We start from the raw sequence: 18101 nt of genomic DNA, 5'->3' as shown, positions 1-18101 counted from the left end.
TCTGTTCATAAAGTTAGTTGTGTTATGATAAAAAAATTTGAAATTCCATTCACAGTATTTTTATTAATTTTTCATTGTATTTTAAATTTTAAAAAATCTATATTAAAATCAGCAGTCCCCCAAAAGTGTGATTAACTACACAATTCACATCCCAGAAAAGTATGAGTCTCTGGAACTTAGGGCATTTTAGTAATCTTTCTTTTTTTAATTTTTCTTTCTTCTAATTTTTGCAATAAACAGCAAAACTGATTTGATTGCAAAAGAAATCTGAAAGGAGTTGAAATGTGATTATTTGAAAGAACCCTGCAAATTTCAACCTCTACTTAAACCTGTTATGGTATTTATTACTCGCATCTTCCTTTGTGTAGTTTCTCAGATTTGATAGTAAAAAATTATTATATGTTCAATAAAAAAAATTATGCATATTTTTTTCTTATTTTTTTCTTTTGTAAATGCAGCGCTTTTGTTATTTTAAATTAGTAAGATATATGTTTGTTAATTATTAAAAGTATCTTGCAGAAAGACATTAGTGGTGGAGAGTTTTGTCATAGGGAGAATGATCTTATCTTGCATATTTTTATTGGTGTATGCATTTTATCTATTATAGATACATACATTCAGCTATTGCATAACATATATTACTTTTTATATCAGTATACTTTAAGTATTTTCACAAATATGTACATTTCTTACATATATGAAATTGTGTACAACAGTCATATTAAAAAATTTTTAATGTTTTGGCAAAATCTTAGATTTGAGGTGATTTTTTGTAATCAAAATTTTGACAAAATAAATCAAGGAAAAAGTTGATACAATATTAAATGTGTTTTAAAGTGAAACTTAAGAAATGTTGATGAAAAGTTTTTTTCTTATTTTATGGATTTTCCTTTTCTTGGATTTCCTTTTTTTTATGGATATCTTATGTTGAAATATGTTTTTTTTTTCTTTTCGATTTGCAATTTATTATGAAAATATGATATTTAATGAAGCAATTTTTTACAATGTGTTTAAGAATTTTGATAATGTTGTAACTGTTGACTTTTGTGTTCTTATTAGCACTAAATTAGTTTTTGATTGGATTGTTATATATATATATATATATATATATATATATATATATATATATATATATATATATATATATATATATATATATGTGTGTGTGTGTGTGTGTGTGTGTGTGTAATTGATTTCGTAACCAAAACTTTTGATGATTCATATTGTAAATTTTTTCTAGTACATTAATGGCTAAAACTTGGAACAGCTTTTACAGAACAAGCATATTGAGTTGTCATGGGAGACAAGAATTAAACTGTCATTAGGTATAGCTCATGGCATATGTTACTTGCACTCACTTGTTGTTTTTCATAGAGATCTTACTTCAAAGGTATGAATCATCTGTGATGATTTAACCTCATCTTTCTTTTCATTCTGTGTTTATTGTTGAGTTGCTGGCATCAGATTTGTTTGATTAGTATTTTTATTTTATTTACTTGTATTTTAGTGTGTTCACTGGTAAGAAATTATCAGCTATTAAAGCTATTTTTACATCTCATAATATAGTGATAATTATGGAGAACTAAATGTGTATTGTAAGGATAAGAACCGAAATTTATTATTTTATTTAGAGTTTTATCTTCTTTTCTATAATTTTACCTACTGGTTATAAGAACATGTTGGCTGTAAAATTATTAAATCACAATCAGTTATTTTTTAACTGTTATGAATTTAAACAAAATAAACATTTTAAATTTATCTAAAATAGTTTTTTAGTTTAAATTTGAGCCATGCTTTGGGGCACTATGTTTTTCTTTTTTTTCCCCTTTTTTTCGCTCCTTAAGTTTTTTTTTTTTTTTTAGGAATTATACCTAAAATGCTTGAACAATGTTTTTTTAGTAGATTTGAATTTTTAATACTTATAAATCTTAATTGAACTACTAGGACATTTAACTCTTTGACACACAATTTTTATTAAACATATTTTTTATTATGTGGTATTAATTTAGGTCAAAATGAGTGAAAAATATTATATTTAGCGATTTAATAATTCATGGTTATGATATACAGCTGTATCTTTTCTTGTGTTAAAGATTAAATCTTCCAAACACTGCTCACTTCCGAACAATAATTTTTCAATTTTGCACTTAATTGCAATTATTTATATTTAAGAGGAAGTTATTTATCATTGAAATTTCTTTAATTTCAATTTTCATATGATTAAAAAGAAATTCAAACTACTTTTTTTGGATTTTATATTTTAGTGTAAATATAATTGTGATAATCTTCTAACAATTTGTTTTCGTAACTATTACTGATTTTCATAGTTGAAAAATAACAAAATATATGTATTTGTAATTAGTGGGTTTGTAATTAGAATATATATATATGAAAGGGACACTGGCGTCCCTTCTGCATCAAAGAGTCTAAGATGAATTGAGCTTAAACTGTGCCCGGCACAAGTTTAGTTTAGTTAAAAGGTTTTAGGCTAAGGCTAAAATTTTCTTTTTCTGAAAGTTAAAGAATTATACAGAAATCCTCTTTATTCTTCTCTTAATAAGTATAGAAAAAGGTAATGACATGTAAACATTTAAAATGAATGAAATCTTTTCGTATGATCCCAAAATCTATAGTCTCTAATATAGCTCTTTATGTTTCTCTCATTGCAAATTATGGCTTTAATTTGACATATCGTTCTGCGTGCAACTGTAATTCTTTCAAATTAAAATTTTTTTACTTTAAACATTTGAAATCTTTTATCTTCATAAGTTACTATAATGTTCTAATTTTGCTGTGCATTTTTAATATATGAGACATAAAAATTTGTTATTATTTTAATTTTAATATGCATTTTATTTGTAAAGAAAATTTGAAAGTTTTGACTTATATTATTATTGTATTTGATTTGTAAATAGTGATACATTTTTCTACAGAATGTCCTCATCCAAATGAATGAAGATGAGATGACTGCAGTTGTTGATGATTTTGGCTTAGCAGAGAAAATACCAGATTGAAGGTAAACAGTAACTGCCCACGAGCCTGTATATATTTCAATGCTTATAGAACATTATTTTAATATATTTTCTGTATTAATCTGTTAACTGGGTGCGAAACAAAATAGCCAAATTTCATTAGGACTTCAGCAATAGATTATTCTTTTGAAAAAATTGAATTCTTGTCTCCACCTTTTATACAATTGCTAGTCCATCTTAATTTAAACAGCTTTTCAAAACTTTGAAAAGACTAACTGTTTAAAGTTAATTTTTAATTAGCTTAAGATAAATCAGATTAGTTGTAACTGTCCTTCTTAATGCTAAAAAACTTGTAACCATTTTGATAAGGTACCCAGCTAATGGATAAATATCTATTTTTCAATTCAAAACTACCGTTTGAATTTCTGGTTTACCATATATGATGTTAGCACTTTTTGATTGGTAGATTCCTCTGATGAAAGTGCCAACAGATGGCGATAATTTTAGTTTTTTTTATTGTTACAGTAAAGCACATTTTATCTGTATCACATTTATCCATAATTTATTTGCAGACCCAGTTTATTCTTAATATATGCTATGTTAAAATAATTTGTTTATATGACTGAAAAACATAAAATATTGATTGTATGTTTTTTTTCTGAACTTTGTTTTTTTTCTCTATGTAATCTCTGAATATTTGCCATGGATTTCAGAAACTCTCAAGGCTTCCTCAACTCTAAAATACAATTTTTCCCCCTTCAATTTTTTCTTCTTCTTAATTGCCTATGTGTATGGAAAGAATTGTATATTTTTGTGTGCTCAAATTATTAGTCATCACATGACAGCCCTTTGTGAGCCTGGGCCTTCCTCAGAAGCTTTTCCCATTCTGCCCTTCTCCCAGTAATTGATTTCCAGTTCTTTATTTTTAGGTTTTAGGATGGCAAAATCCTCATCCACACATTCTTTCCATCTCTTTTTGGGCCTTCCTCTTGGCCTTTTATTGGAGGGGGTTTATTATTAAGTAATGGTTGTATTTTATTGGAGGGGGTTTATTATTAAGTAATGGTATGATTATTTTAAACTTATTTCTATTTTTTTTCAACATCGATAACATTAAATGTCATCTTAACAATGGCTATTGCATTGTCAAAATTTGTGTTCTTATGAAATATTAAATTTAAATTGTTTGATTTTCTGTTATACATCAATTTACTTCGGTCCCCTGAAAAAAATGCTTTGTTGTATTATTAAAATTTAAAAAGATGAAGGAAGGATAGTCATTTTAGAAGTCCGCTTTTATCCTGTAGTGTTCTTGGTGATCATTAATGCTATATTTATCCTAGTGGTAGTAAACTGAAGCAGAAATTTTAAAAGAAATAGAATTTTTGTTAAATGTTAATCCCAACTTATGAGCTTTTGTGTATCAGACTTTTCATACATCAATTTAAATCATTTGCATGTAGTGTTGAACAATTTTATTTTAAATTTAGTTAGTTAAAATATTAATACTTTACATTTGCTACCATTAAAAATATTTTCTGTAACTATGAAAATTCTGTAATTGTTAAAGGGTTTGCACATTTGTGACACAAACTTCTATGTTACGCAATAAGTGTTGCAGCATAACCGCTGTGTCTATAAAGGAAAAAATATCTGATTTTTCTTTTTTTTAATTAGAATTTTTTTTGTAGAATTTGTTTAATTACAATCAAAATTAGCAGAACTCAAAAATATATAACAGTTTTAAAAGCATTTTAATAATTCTATATAAGCTTAATATGTATATATATATTTTTAATAAAAGTGTAAATATCTTTTTATCAAAGTCTAAATTATACATGCTAGTATTTCAACTTCTTTTGTCCTTATTTTGGACTTTTTCTGTTGAATTATGTCAGGATTTTTTCAGATCAACGTAAGTAACAATTTTAAAAAATAGTGTATTTGTTCTTGAGCTATGATTAATTATAACTTTTTATGATGCTTAGTTTTCAAATTGTTGTAATCCTTATCAGTTACTGAATCATATGTTCAAGTGTCAAAGAAAAGTTAAAATATTCAAATGGAGAGGTAATAATGTGTAATTATATATAGTTTTTTTTTCTATTTCAAAAACTATGGCATGAGCATAATCAATTAAAGGATTTAAGACAGTATAGTGAAAAGTCTCACTTTTTCTTAAGATATTTTTCTATGTAACTGTTCTTTAGTATTGTTTCCAGAATTTCTGAAATTTCTTTTAAGTAATAGCACAATTCACTTAAATATCGTGTTGTCTGTCTATTCAGAAATCACTCTAGTTGCATTCTTCCAAAAACTCTAATTGGGCTTACTATATTGTCCCAAGCTCTTCAGCTTTACAATGTGAAAAAATAAAATTTATAGATGAGCCTATTTACAAAATTCTATTTTAAGTGCTTCTCTGTGCCTTTACTTACCTGTTTAAAAAGGAAAAAAAAGGTTAAGGCAGCAAAGTGTTTTGTTGGCATGGGTTGGAGTTCTGCTGGGAGCTTCATCTTGGTAAAATTGAACAACTTGATTGTTTATGCAGCAATGTGCGTGTTAAACCTGTCATGAATAAAAGGTAATTATGTGGTATGGTAGTTAATAAAGAAGTTTCCCAGATATTTAGGGTTCACGCCAGCAATGAAAATTTAATGGCCCAATAGAACCACCTAGGTATTCATTAAGTTTTTTAAAAAATTTTAATGTTGGACAAACTTGAGAAAAAAGTCAATCTGTACAATTCACACATCAGAAATTATTGCCATCTATAACACCCCAAAACTAATTAGATTCATTAGCCCATAATGATTGAAGGTAAGTATTTATTAAAATTAAGTATAAGGAAGCTAAAAATGGATTCAACTTAGCCGTTAAAATGTTGAGATCAAATAAGTAAATGAAGAAAATAGAGAAAGTAAGACCTAACAGAATACTAGATTAAAAACTATAAAGTTTTGAATAACTAAATCATAAAATTTTAAAGTCAATTCTAAAAGAGCAAAAAATTTTATTTTATTTATTAATAATTCATGAAAAAAATGTCAAAGTCTGTAGGTTCAAGGTCAGTACATGAATGCAAAGCACAGCACAACATGTAAAATAACATGTTTTCATCATTTAAATTTAAAAAAATTTGTACCAGATACGTTCTCTTATTCCATTTGAAAACCACACATTTTAAATTCCATATTACACATTGAACAATAAAATTTGTGCAGCAAAGTTTTTTTTAAATACATGGAAATGAATGCAAAATTCTATTTTTCGTTACTATTCTGCAAATTCCTAACATATTTCTAGGTGACAGATGTGTCGCCAATGCGTGTGTGTGGTTTTAGTGACATTTATAGCCTTTGAAAGCTAGATGGCCTGGTGGTTTGCCTGTGAATAGCAATAAAGTTTAGTGTGTTAATAAATAAAGTGTAGTCCATATTATTATTATGATAATAAACTGACATTACTATTACTGTTTTGCTTTAAAATAAAAATTAAACTTCTTTTGAAAAATGGTAACAAAATTTTCTAATTACATAATTTCGTTAAATATTCTAAGAAAATTTTGTTTCATTAGTAGTTGTTAAGAAGAAAGATGTAATTTTATTTTAAAATTTTCCATTTCAAATTTGTCTCTTACATAAAAGATAACAGTGAACCATCTTTTTTGTTTAATAAATGAAAGTATAAATTAGATTTTAAAAGGCATTTTATTTTAGGCTGATGTATTTTCTTTTGGTATTATCATGTGTGAAATTATTGCCCGAATCGAAGCTGATCCTGATATTTTGCCTAGAACAGAGGTATTTTTTACCTTCTTAAATAGTCTACTTTTATGATATTAATTTACTATTTTTCATGTTTGCACATAAAGCAAAATAAATTAAAAGCAAGAATCAAAAGCTTTAATTGTATTTAATTTTTGGCCTAATGTTTAAAATAGCCAACCATGTTATTCTGCCATGAGACTGGATATTCTGCTCTTTTTTAATTTTATCTAATATTTTATTTTTTATTTATATATTTCTGAGTAAAAATAACCCTATTGCTGAAATTTTTAAACTGAAACTTTTAAAATGTGTCAAAACTATTCAAATAAAATTGTAATTTCATAGATCGATAAAGATTAAAGTCAGGTTCACGCAATTTAGATTTTAAAAAGTTTTTTTATTATTAAATTAATTCCTTTATTAGTTTTTTTTAAGTTGTAAGTATTTGTCAATTCATTTTGAGTTACTATGCTCAGCTTTGTTTTTTATTTATATTCATTGTGTCTGTATAGAATACTTTAATGCTATTCAATTCAAACATTTTACCGAGGATACACTTTCAGAAGATCTATTAATGATATGATGTATGAATTATACTTTAAAAATTGCTATAAATTATTATGTAGCCTTATATTTGATGCTTTTTTCTCCTATAAAGCAGTATTAAAAACATTTTAATTTGTTATCGATTTTATCTTATGTCTTGTATTTACTGCTGAAAAGTATTTGTGTAAAAGTGCTTTTTTCTTTGTTACATTTGTCATTACTGAAATAGCCATGTTTTAAAGCTGAAAAATTACTTATGAGATAATATTTGTTATATAATCATATTGCTTATTACCACAATTCTTGTGACAATTTATATAATATTTTATAGGATTAATGCGAAACGGGCATGAAAATAGGAAAAACTTTTATTCTTCTGCCATGACTTAATAGGCAAAGTGAGAAGAGTTGAACCTCTCTAATTTATTCTATTATATACCTATAAACCAGTAGTGAGATGTAGCGCGCTATAAGTAGCAGTACAAAACTAAAATTAGTCGTTACTTTTTCTTTGTGCTGTTTTTTGAATGAAGCAGTGTAGTGAGCCAGAATTGTGGCGGCATTGTTGCAGAACGTTACTGAGTTCTTGCAGAAGTATTTTTCCTTTGGGGAATAAAAAGTTTTGCTTTTCTTTTCTGCCGAAATTTTCGAAAGATTTTATCTTTTCTCCGGAATTATATTCAATAGGGGCCTTTCTCGGGTTTGGGAGTGGGGACAAAAATGCTTGCGACTTTTCTATCTGGTTGGAGGATAAAGAATGATGAAGTAAAAATTTTGGTTTTCTTTTCAGTGGAAATGTTTGTTCCAATTTTTCATGCAGTTATTACTACTGATTTCCACATAGTTTTTAAAATCCATCACAATAACTAAATCTCTAAATAAAAACAATGCATTTAGTAACCCCTTTATAAAGAGTTGCATGATTTTGTTGTCTATCTTTTTTATCGGCAGTTACTGCAGCAGATTTTATTTTTTTAATCTGATGATGAATTATAAAATGCGAAAAAGGTAATATTGGTGTGTTATCTTTCTACAAAAGGTGAGAATATCGCCCATAATATTAGAATAAAAAAAGTCACATATTCAATTAAAATTTTTTTATTTGATCCAATTTTTATTTATTTATTTAATTAACTTGATATATAATTATTAAATTAATTATATAAGTTATAGTTTTTTTTTTTTTTTTTTTTTGAAGTTTGTTATTGTTAAATATCTTTCGGAAACATATTAGTATGAAAGAGGTATGTTGCAGAAAGCCCGAAAGAAATTCTGCCACAGGGGATAGTACTAACATAACTTATGTTATTTACACTGTGTACTCTAATTTGGTTCTTGATCATTTTGATTACTTGTTAATTTAATATTGATACTTAATTACGCTGGTTTCACTTGAATGATTTCGCAAGAATTATCTCTCTTTTTTTTTTCTTCAAGTATAACAATGTGTTAGATTTTCTTTATCTTTAAAAAAAGGGTCAAAAGTGCTTAATACTAAAAATACCTACTTATTCTTTAATATCTGAAACTAATGCTTGTTTTTAAATAACTTAATTTTAATTAAAATGAATTATTCAGACATATTTTCAATTTTCAGTATCATGATGATGTAGTTTGCAAAACAAACCGGATTTCAGAGTGATTCAACTAAAATTCCACCACCTTTTCATAGCCGTAAGTTAGTTTCAGAGTCTTTTCTTTCTGAAAGGTAAATTTGCATTCCTAATCTAGGCATGGAAAACTTGTGCTTAGAACTCTCTCTTATACCGATTTTTTACTATGCATTTTTATTTACATTTGTATCATTCAACTTACAACATGGATTTAAACAACAGTAATTATAAGAACTAGTTAGATTCTTGATAAATACAAGAACTAAATTATTTTCTTTTTACCCTTAAACTTTTTTGTTTTTAAGTTCTAAGTTTATAATTCTGTGATAAATTTTTTTCTCCTAATATTGCAGAATTAGAACATGTTTTGTATACTACATAATTAATGTGAAATACACATTACCTGCTGCAAATATTTTTAGTAATTCATGTAAATATTTATAAAATCAGATCAATTAACTAGAAGTGCTGTTAAGAATATTATTTGCTTTAGCGTTTTCAATATGTTTTTTAATTTAAAATTTTTTTTTAACTTGTCTTAACTGATGCTAATTTATTTTACTTTATATTAAAGATTAATTCACTACTTTATTTTATCTAACTGTAAAATTAATTTAATACATTCAATCAATTATTTATTAAATTGGAGTGAAGTTATATATTTTAAATATGTGTTTTTACTATGTTGATTAGAAGTTAATAAATATAACTTTTATCCGTTAAAAAAACCTTCAATGTATCTTTATTAATTATTTGTTTTTATAATTTAGTTCAAATAATAGTTTTTCTTTAAGGAAAGAAAATAATCTAATATTTTTCTTCGAAAAAATATTTTTCTTTTATTGTTTAAATCTGTATGTCTTAAAAGTTTGTTTTTATTCTATTCATTAAGTTAGTTGTGTTATGAATAAAAAAAAATTTTGAAATTCTTTTCACAATATTTTTATTTATTTTTCATTGTAATAATATTTTTAAACTTGCTCCTATTTTTTTCATTGTATTTTAAGTTTTAAAAAAATCTATTTTTAAAATCATCAGTCCCCAAATGAGTATGGGTCTCAGAACCTTAAGGCATTTAAGTAATCTTTCTTTTTTTTTTTCTTTTTTCTAATAAACAGCAAAACTATTTTGATTACAGGAGGAATCTGAAAGGAGTTGAAAGATAATTGTTTGAAAGAAACTTGCAAATTTCAACCTCAAATTAGACCTGTTATGGTGTTTATTATTTGCACCTTTGTGTAGTTTCTCAGATTTGATAGCATTTTTTACTCATTTAAATATCAATTTGCAGTGTGTGTTGTATGCATGTTTTAATTTCTCTTTTGATGAGAGTTCTAAAAGTACGTGTCAATGAGGCCTTATGAAGCACTGAATGAACATGTAAAATATATATTTTTTTTAAAATGCCTCTATAATACTTAAAAACTAATTTTAAAAAGTAAACCTTGTAGCTGTAGGAAACAGCTAGTTAGGCAGTTTTGGGTATAAATGAAATCAATCTTCAACGTTTAAACAAAAGTTTTAATGCGTGTTCAACAACTTTCAGCTAAATTATATTCTTTAGTCACACTACCAACCTTTACGTTATTGAATTATATTTTATGAAGTATTAGACAGTCAGAAACAGAAGCTTTCAAAATCAAGGTTAATTTTGTCAACATTGCATGTCTTGCCATAAAAGAATTGCACAAAATAGCTTTTCAAGTTAACTTTAGAATTATTCAGATGCAGTGGTGTTACAAATAATTTTAAATCAAATTTAAATAAACAAAGAATCGTACATTAAAACATTAAGTTTGCTACCACTATAAGAAATTTTTCCAAAACTGTGGAAAGTTGGCAACCCTGCTTTAATTATGCATCATTCTGATCTTTTTTTTTATTTATTTATTTATTTATTTTTTTTACAAAAAAAAATATCAGGTTTTAATTATGCATCATTCTGCTTTTTTTTTGCAAAAAAAATATCGGGTTTTTTAAAATTATATTGGTGATAAAAATTTCATTAAAATATGGAATAGTATGCACTTTACAGTTAATATGCTGAGAGCTATTTTCTACAGTCAAGAGGCACCGTAACTGGCGACCGCAATAGTTCAGACCTTTGATGTGATCAATGGATACGAAAACAACAACATATCCTTGTGAAAAGAGTAATTTATGCTATTTTTGTGTAATATATAAAGATTAACCATATTAGGTAATATATAAAACATATTAACTGTACAAATATAAAGATACTATACATATATAAAGTACTATATATGTCTATCTTACCATCTCAAGTATTTTCTGATAATTATTTTGTTTCAGAAATATGATTGTGAGATCTCATCACCCTGAAGGAATAGTATTTGCAGAAGGTAGTAAGTTTTTAAAAATGATTCATAATTATGATCCTTTTTTTACTGACCTTTTTATTTATTTTTATTTAAAAATTTACTTTTTGTATATAAAAACTTATTTTCTTTTTTAAACAATTTTTTTTAATGTGCATCATTAGCAGTTATTTTTTCTCTATGCACTTGCTTGACAAATTGCATTAAATATTATTCAAAACCCAAAATAATTTTTATTTTAGTTTACAGTTTATAAAGATATGTGTCATTTACAAATCTGGTAATACTTCATATTCAACATGTAAACTTAACTGAACCAACTGTTGTTATAAGTCTTAAAAGAAAAGAAAAATTATTATTGCTTTTAGATAAATATTATTTATTTTTTGTAATGTGTAATATCAACGCATGAACAGTTTTTACTGAAATGAACTCTTTCTCAAAGATAAAAAAGAAAGATTTTTAAATTGTAAAAATTTGTAATTGTTTAACTATATAACATTTAAAATTTCTGTCCATTCACTACCTACTTTCTGTGCCGACCAGTCTGTGTAGGGGTTAGGGAACTGCCCTTGCATCAGAAAAGTTCTGGGTTCAAATCCCCTTCAAGTGCCTGTATGACATAGGTCATAATCCAGGTGGGCATTAGAAAGAAGACTACCTACTTTCTGTTAAGTTCTTTTTTATAGTTTTTTTTTAATCTTTTAATGAGATACTCTCAGCTAAACTACCTTTCTTTAAATGATATTATTTGTCATAACCAATAAATAGTTGCTTACTTTTTACTGATCAATATATTAGTTAGAGAACCTTTTCCATGTTAAAAAAAACTATCATATCCTACTAAAACTTGATTCGGATGATCATTTAAGTGATAATGATAATTATAAAAAATTAAACACTTACTAAAAATTAGAAAAAAGCAAATTTATTAATCAAACATTTATTATTTTGAATGGCTATAATTTTTTTTATTCTGTATTTCTTCAGTTAATAATTTGAACTCATTTAAAAAACGCAAGTGAGACAGATTTTGGAATATTAAAAAAGTCCACCTAGTCCCCAACTTCTTTTGAAACAAAGTATAGAAAATACGTGTTCCTTTCAAATAGTAACTGTATATGGGGATAAATTTAATTATTATCCTTTTTTCAAGCTACTTCTAAACAACCTTTGACTGATTTAGTACTTCCAATGCCTAAAAGCTCTTTTTAATCTATTTTACTGAAAGATGTATATTTGGGAGAAATGTCAATACAAATTGGCTCAGAAGCAAAATACTCTAGTATAGATTATACCCGTATAGATTATATAAATTGCAAGCAGGGAATTTTAAGTTATTAATTTGTAACATAAGACCAAAAGAATATATTGCATAGCTATTGGATTTACCAGTAGACTACTGGATTTTGCCAGTTTCTCCTGGTCTACTGGTTTAATAAGAATTTTCTAGTTTTTGAACATTTTAGAATATTCCACACAATTGAATAAGTTTTAAAAATATATCCTTATTGAAATTGAATTTTAACAGAATTTATTGTTTGCTTGAATAAGTATTACTAATACATAATGAAGTGGGCCTCATTAATAATAATCATTTTAAAGTTTATTAATAGTAATAATTTTTATTAATTTTTCAGTTTATTTTTTACTTAAAACTCTCTTTTTAAAATTCTTTTAACTATCAGTAATAAATTACAGACCATTTATAGTTATTAATGTAGTGCATAGTTTTGTATTTTGTTGACCATAAAAATCCTTAAAATTCCCTGTATAAAAGATATTTAGTATATTATTCAGCAGTTATGAAAATTATATCATTTCGTAAAATCTATTGGATTTTTTCCTCTCTTTCTTGCCAGCTGTGATGTTACTAAGTTTTAATCGTTAATTATTTTTAAGTTCTCAATTTCAGTTTTTACAGTCTTAAGTTCTTTTATACTACCTCCCTATGTGATCCTTTCATTACAACAACTTTTTTTTATTAACGGCAGGCACTGACCTTATCTTTCTTCACCAATATTTATGCAATGCAATTTCAGTTGTGAAAAGCCTGAAAACTTTATTGAACTATGTAAATTATCTTATTTTTATTAATTACTTTGTTTAAAGTTTTAAAAAATATATATTTATATTGATTACATTTGTAATAATTTTCTCCTCATTAAAAAAAAAAGAATGTGTCTAGAACATTCATTATAAGTTTATTATTATTATTTAATTCTTTTTTTATATATTTTCAAAAATTTTTTTGCATCTTAGTTATTATAATTTGCTATAACATTTATTATAATGTTTTGCTTAAATTTTATGTTCTGTTTCTATCAGAGATTTTGTAAAAAAAACTCTTTTTTGAAATTTTCAGAAGGCTTATCAAAATTCAAACTGTCAATCATTTGAAGAAAAGCAACAAAAATACAGTTGCCATCTCAATGCACGGTAATATAACAATTATAATTACACTATGTTCTCTTGTAATGTGATTATTTGTCTCTCAGAAAATTATGTTGTTATTAAAACAAAACTGTCTTTTTCTAGTGTCATATTTGCTTTGAAGAAAATAATTTTTGAGCAGTATTAAATAACATAAGAAATATCGGTTGCAGTTATATTTTTATTTTGAAACTGGCATTGAACAGCTGACCCGATTCTAAGTTTACGACTATCATTGTTAAACTCTGTGGTAAAGAAAAAATTTTACTGTAATTGTTAATTATCTACTATTAATTTATTTTCCTTTTGTTTCCGTTTTTAATTCTTTTATCTAATTTTGGGTGTTGCTCTATGAGTCTATTTTTATGGACAGCTATAAATATTTAGCGCCTGTTCAATATTTAAATTATTCTTCATGTTGTACCTGGTATAAAGAGTCTTAATTCAGAGAGGATCTTCTGGTCGACATCCTGCTACTGTGAAAGCAAAAGATTTTTTAAATTACTTTCAATTCCTGAAATTTTACCGTCTTATAAAGCATGTGGTGATAAACGATGCAAAACTTGCCCTAATATTGACAAAAAAACATATAATTCATAATAATGATAGCTCCAAATCTTTTTGTAAAATTAATGTTATTTATGCATTAAACTGGGGTTTTTTGTAACATAAAATAGGTTTTACAAACCAGTAACTCGCTTAATATTCAAATTAACACTGTTCTGATATAAACAGCAATAAAATTATCAATAATCTAGAATTGAAGGATTTTTGAAAACATAATTTTAAGTGTCAAAATTAATATTTTAGATATAGAAGAAGATTTTGGTTTAAGACTACAAAAAGAAAACTACTACATGCTTTTAAACAAAACAATTTTGCCGTATGAGCTAAACGGTACCTTCCAACATACACAGATTAACTTTAATAACTCCTCAATTTATTCACTTTTTCATATTAAAGATAAGCTTTCAAATCGTGGTAAACCAGGATCAAGAAGTAATAAAAACTCTCTTAATGATGACAAATTAAATGTATGTAAATTTTATTTCTAATTTGGAAAAAGATTTTGATAAACATTATAATATTAAACCAATTAAAGATTTTGTTTCCTCCCTTAAGAATAATGATGTATACAAGCTTCAAGATCTAACTATTAATTTTTCTTCATTAATTTATAAATTAAAATTATTTGTTTCGATCTTGTAGAAACTAATGTGAGTAAAATTTCTCCAAATAAAAAAAAAAATTAGATAATTTATATTTTTTTATTAACTTTCAAAACCCTATTTTCAATAAGATCAAATTTCATAATATTTTTGAAATTTTATTTCCATTAAAAGATTTTAACATATTTAAAGCTTTAAATATAATAAATCTCTTGGTAGAACTATATTTAATTATAATGTTATTACCAAAAATCTAGGGAAGATTAATATATCCGATAATGAATGTCACTGTGAAGAAGAGAAATATTTTGATTTTGTTGATAAACATCATAAACATATTATCACTGGTAATTTAAATATTATAGAAAACTTGGAACTTAGGAATTTAATGATAAAAGGCACAAAATTTAGATCTATATCAATTAATAAAATTCTGAAATACTTTCTTAACGATCTCATTAGTTTTTGTGTAAAGATATATAGATTCTCTTTACCTTTAGGTATTTAGCATACCTGAAAGTAAAGAGAATCTGTTTGATATGTCAGAATGGAAGCAAGGTGTTTATTATTACTTTAAAAGTTTTGTTTTCAATAATAAGGATAATTTAAATAACAATTCAAAAAAAAAAATTCAAATTTTTTAATCAATTAAGCAACTACGAAAAATTTTTGTAATTACCTCTATATTCAAAGCTAACAATAATTATGCAATCTTCTGTAAAAAATTCTATGTTGAATTTTTAAGTACAGAGTTAAAAAATAGTAAAAATTTTCCGCTTAGTAATTTAAATTATAATGTTGCAATCAAAAAAGTTTGGCTTCATAAGAGGTTAAAAATTAAAATTAGCAGTGTATAACAGGGTGGCCACCCACCTTGAAAACCTGGAATTATCAGGGAATTTTTTTATACTGGAAAAATAAGAGAAATATGAATAAAAACCTGGATAAATCAGGGAATTTTAAGGAAAAGCTGGATATTTTTTCTTATAAATTTTTTTTAATTTCACTAATTTGTCCACATTTTTTAGAATGAAATGTATCTTAAAGCAGTTAAAATATCATCAACTTAGCTATACTTTGCTTGCATCAAAATTTGCTCCATTATAAGACTGTTAAATTAGACTGCCACATAAAATTCTCCTATGGTTACTGAACCAAAATGTTTTTTGAATTTTTAACTTCGTAAAATTCTCTAAAAATTAGTTGGTTATAATTTAATAATAATAGATTTTATATTGCTCTCTTTTTCTGAAACCTTTTGGACTCCCATTCAAAGAAATCTGTAAATTATTTTCTCTCTGCAAACCAACCAATCACACATTTTTTTCAATCACTAACAGCAATGTTTGTCGCCAAATTGTTACAATTTTTGCATTAATGCTAATTTTTTCTATTTCATTTAAATCTTTTATAACATATTTTAATTTTAAAAAAAGGGTTTTTTTAGAACTAACTATATATTAATATTTAATTTTACTGTTTTGTTGGTAAATATTTGATTTTTAATTCAAAATTCGAATTGTATAGTTAACAATATATTGAATGTTCGTAAATGTTGCTTGCATTCCAGATATGATATTTCCAAAACTATCCCTCCTTTTACTCTAAAAAAACTGACAAAGACTAAGGAATATATAGGGAACATATTAAATGATGTATATACATAAAATATAAATTTAATTCATATGTGTGTAGTCAGAAGAAGGAAAATAAAACTTAGTGTTTTAGTTCTGTGCTCTGCAAGGTCCTAGTTGTTAAAACAAAAGCAATTAACTATGCTAAACTAAAAAAACTTGTGTTTAGATTGGAATTCTTTAAATGTTTTAATTTCAAATAAGAAAGAAAATCAAGGAAGTATTAAAAAATTTTATCTAGTATAGAACAAAAAATTAGACAAATTTGCATTTGTGACATTTATTTTTTTATACTGAATCTTTTAAAATAAAAATGTTGTTTCAAAGCAACATTATTTAAAAATTTGACTTGAGATATTAGTTTAAGGAAAATGTGATCAATGAATTTTATAAAAAGCACTAGTAAGATAAAATACAGTATAATGCAGTATGCAGTACAGCTTTCCATTAAAATGTAATTACAGTGATTCACAAAGGTGTTGGTACACTTATGACTTTCAATGAAATAAGACTATCCATTAATTAAAATGAATCATTCAGATTGGATATTTAAAATGTATTCTAAACTTAAAAAAACTGCATGGAATATTTTAAAAACAAAGGAAAAATTTATTTTTAAGGAATCAATCATCAAAAAGTGACAAAAATTTTATCTGTGCGGCCACCCACCTAGAAAACCTGGAATTATCAGGGAATTTTTTTATACTGGAAAAATCAGGGAAATTCGGATAAAAACCTGGAAAAATCAGGGAAAATTATGGGACTACACAGTTTAAAAAAGGCGAAAATTGTGGTGAAGGTGAAAGAAAGGGTTAGGATTTTGGCTTCTGTTTATATAAGTAGTTTTTTTTATCTTCTAGTCCGTGGGCTGAATTCATTTATTGTTAAAGTTTGTTCCGATGCTTTGGGAGTATTTTTTATGTTAATAAAATGTTTTAGTATTTTTAACTTTATAAAATTCTCCAAAAAATAATTGGTTATAATTTGCTAATAGATTTTATTTTGCACTCTTCTTCTGAAAGCTTTTGTTCTCCCATCCAATGAATAATTTTTTCTTTGCAAAGCCTACCAATCACTCATTTTCTTAAATCGCTAATGGCAAAATTGTTCATTGATGCTAATTTTCTGAATTTCATTTTAATCTTTTATAACATATTTTATTTTTTTTAAAAAGAAGTTTTTTTTACGAACCAACTGGACATAACATTAAATTTTACTGTTTTGTTGGTAAATATTTGATTTTTGATTCAAAATTCAAATTGTTTATTAATCACGATGTCGAGCGCTCATAAATATTGCTTACATTCCAGAGATGATATATGCCAAATTGTTTCTCCTTTTACCTTAAAAAGCTGGAAAAAACAAGTATTGTATAGAAAACATGTTAAATGATGTATAAACTTAGAATTTGAAAGAAATTATTTTTATTTGTATATTAGAAAGAAGGAAAACTAAACTTTAATTTTTTGTTCTGCACTGTTCAGGTACATGTTTTAAGTTAGGCAACCAGATGACCAAAATTTTAAACTTAATATTAAGTAAACAAGGTGTATCATTTTCAAAGTAAAAAATTGAAGATTTAAAAATAATGACGTTTGACTTATACTAACGAAGTGCAGTTTTTT

At 25.5% G+C, this 18101-nt stretch overlaps 1 long non-coding RNA gene across 1 annotated transcript; it reads left to right on the top strand.

The window, feature by feature from the left end:
* Positions 1-1380: 1380 nt before the first annotated feature.
* Positions 1381-10759, top strand: LOC147810003 (uncharacterized). The gene is made up of 4 exons (XR_015434047.1): positions 1381-1518; positions 2934-3016; positions 6692-6775; positions 8886-10759. It is a non-coding gene; the product is annotated as an uncharacterized LOC147810003 (long non-coding RNA).
* Positions 10760-18101: the final 7342 nt, after the last annotated feature.

This window comes from Parasteatoda tepidariorum, chromosome 5, assembly GCF_982258835.1.
Source record: "Parasteatoda tepidariorum strain Cologne lab strain chromosome 5, Ptep-v5.0, whole genome shotgun sequence".
NCBI lineage: Eukaryota > Metazoa > Arthropoda > Arachnida > Araneae > Theridiidae > Parasteatoda > Parasteatoda tepidariorum.
The sequence above is the reverse complement of the archived record's forward strand: the minus strand, read 5'-3'. Positions and strand labels throughout refer to the sequence as shown.